This window comes from Abrus precatorius, unplaced genomic scaffold, assembly GCF_003935025.1.
Source record: "Abrus precatorius isolate BTA unplaced genomic scaffold, Abrus_2018 Scaffold11, whole genome shotgun sequence".
In the NCBI taxonomy this organism is placed as follows: domain Eukaryota; kingdom Viridiplantae; phylum Streptophyta; class Magnoliopsida; order Fabales; family Fabaceae; genus Abrus; species Abrus precatorius.
In genome coordinates, this window is record NW_020874303.1 from 8,145,954 (window position 1) to 8,149,313 (window position 3,360).

The following is a 3,360-nucleotide window of genomic DNA, read 5'->3' on the forward strand; positions in this document are numbered from 1 at the left end:
AAGTTTCTTTGGTTTTTTACAATACTTTAAAAGCACTTTAGTATCTCTTTTATTACAATGTAAAATATTATAGTGCTTCAAAGAGCTTTAAAAGCAATGCAAAGATGTTTTGATTTTTCCTGGCACAGTGCCACGTTTTCCATGCCATTCTTATGTCAACAAAAGGGGGTTCATCTTCGTTTACACTTTGTTTGGATTGAAGGATAAAATAGAAAGGAGTGAAAAAGAATAAGGATTAAAGAAATGTAAAACTTACAGATTGTATATTTGAATGGACTGAAATATAAATGAAAAGAAATGCATTAAAAATTTATTTAGACACGAAGGACAATTATACAAAATCGAAAAAATGAAGTGGCCCATGCAGGGCTCGAACCTGCGACCTTAGCGTTATTAGCACCACGCTCTAACCAACTGAGCTAATAGGCCTTGTTAACATTCATGAATCATTTAGTATATAATTCTTTCTTTCATCTTTAGATTTTCTTGAATAATTTTGCTGAAAAAACATAGCATTTAAATGTCACAAAATGTGATCCCCATCTGCAGGAATTCATTGAAGATTGATTGTATTGCTCCCAGAAAGGAATAACAATGTGAAGCGAAAGTTCAAAATAAATAAACTTAACACGAAATCTATTTTTAGTATTTAATGTAAAATTAATAAATTTTATTAATATTAATGTTTAGGATTGATTTCAAACATTTAAAGGTGGTAATTTTTTATTTTAAAGAATTTATTATATAAAAACAAAATACAAACTACAGTAAATAGTTTGCTTTTAATAAAATTTACTATTTTTAGGTATTTAAAAACAATATTAATAATTTTCAAAATTAATTTTAACTTTTTTAAACTAATTTTTTCAAAGTGGAATATAGGATATAAAAGTTGGAAACCTTGTATATCGTACTCAATATTTTGTTCCCTGTATTGGTGTTTTACACAAAAGTCGTAATTAGCGTTAGTTTAGATACATTTTTAAGAAATTTTTATAAGTGGAAAAATTAATATAAATCAAACTTACTCTAAGAATTTAAGTTAATTTATATTTATTTATTTTTTTCAGGAAACTCCCTGATTCAAATTGAGATACATAAACGACACAATAGAACAAGATAAGATTGATAGCAAAGTGCTAGTGTGTAGTAAATCTGCATATATGAGATATTACATTTATCACTATCTATTATACTATGATGTATTACACTTCAATTTTAGAATACGTATATATCATTGAACCCAAATTCAACATGCATCATCATATTATTCAGAAGCAGTTTGCACTATCACTTTTTTTTTCTCATCCTTGGACATGAAAGGATAAAGATATGCTAAAAAATAAATATTAAAGCATTAATTTAAACTTGTTTTTTTAAAATGAAAAATGAGTATGATACAATTTTAAATATCTTTCATTGTGAAGTGCAATAATAGGATAAATCTTGTACAATGTTTCAACTTTAAATTACTTTGAAACGATTAAAAAAAAAAACTTACTAAAAACATTGCTATAAGAATCTCTCCATTTCAAAATGAGTAACATTTTAGCAAAAAAATTATTTTCCTTTTCATTTTAAGTGACGTTTTAAAATTTTAATGTGACATTATTATTATTTTTATTTCAATACTGTCCCAAATAAGTAATGATTATAATAGTTTTAAGCTGTGCATTAGCATTTTTTTAGTGAGCAAATAAAATAAATAATAAAAATAGTTTAATGAAATCATTTCATTAATTAATATTATTACATTTCTTAATCTTTGTAAGAAAATTATAAACAATAATCAATTTAAAATGAAAGAAATACGGTGCTTTCTTGTAACAAGTGCTTTAAAGAGTCAATTCCTTTTTAATAATATCCTATTAAAACATTCTTAAAGCTATTGAAGAGTTCAACAGTAGAAGATAGAGGGCATAATTCATAATTCTCACACATGTACAGGGAAAGCTAATATAGTGGCAGAATGGCTCGCGAATATTGCTAATAATTTTGATATTGGTGTTGATATTTTAGATTCTACCTCTTAAAGGATGTCTTTTGTTACTGTTTCAGGTCACTGTAGTGTTAGGAATGTGTTTTGTGCTTTAACTCCGATCATGTACCCAAAATAGTACTTTAATTGAGTTAATAGTATATTGTTAGACATTTTATCTGGTTAAGTATTGTAATATTGTAGGAGTTTTCGTAGAATCTCTTGGCCAGATAATAATCGATTACAAGCCAAAGTTATTAAAAGGGGCACTACAGTTACCTATCTTAAGAAATAGTTGAAATTTGCCATCAATATTTCAATCCAAAATGGGATCTTTAGTATTCATATTCTTGTAAGTTATATCTCTTTTGTTATCTATAAGAATCTATTTAATTGTTATCAAATAATTCATCATTTAATTGAACAATTAAATTCATGACATAGTTCATGACTATTTAAAATTTATAATTAAGTCCCTATACTCAGCATAATCTTAACGGAACTTGAACAAAAATGTGGCCAATAACTCAATTGAAAAATAATTTAAATATTTAAGGACCTACTGACAAACTATTCAAGTCAAGATTCTTATTTACAACTTGTCAGAGTCAAAGAATTACCAGAATAATTAACCTTTTTAAATAAAATTTCCTTTCTATTTTATTTTTAATGTTTTAGCTCAACACTGTTCCCATAGTTGATTCTCTATGATATGCTTCTTAAGGATACATGATCCAGAAAGGGACGTTTCATCAATGTGCTCATTCTCAGATGATGGTTATTGTCTTGAGATGGCGACAGTGAATGCCCAATTGTTTGCGCCAAGGATGATACCATAAGAAAATAATAATAAAACACATGCTTTTATATTAAAGTGAGAAACTCTATTATTGAGAGAGATATAATGTGGGAAATGAATCAAGGATTAAGATAAGCTTTTACAAATTAGATCCTAAAATGTGAATATCAGCTATAAAGGGCTGAGCTATACTTAACAATAATGACACATACATGTAACAGTAGGTGATGAAATTGCAAGCATCTTGGGGTAGACACACACACAGAAATCAATGTTAGATTGAGATAAGATTTTGCAAATTCGATTCTAGAACTCGAATACCATAAAGGGGTGAACTATATATATATGTATAGAGACAGGCTGCATAACATTAGAAAAGAAAGTCTACCATAATCTCTTGATTTATTTATTAATATATAGTATAGTTGAATATAATTTATTAATTTGTTTTAATCTTTAACATTTATAGGGCCTGTTTGTTTTGGCTTTTGAAGAAAATGATTTTTAAAACATATAAAAATAATTTACCTTTTTAAGAAATTTTTATAAAAAATAGAAGTTACTTTTGTTTTGTTACAATTAT

At 26.5% G+C, this 3,360-nt stretch overlaps 1 non-coding gene across 1 annotated transcript; it reads right to left on the minus strand.

The window, feature by feature from the left end:
- Positions 1-355: 355 nt before the first annotated feature.
- On the minus strand, positions 356-429 carry TRNAI-AAU. Its single transcript has one exon. It is a non-coding gene; the product is annotated as a tRNA-Ile (tRNA).
- Between the last annotated feature and the right edge of the window lie 2,931 nt (positions 430-3,360).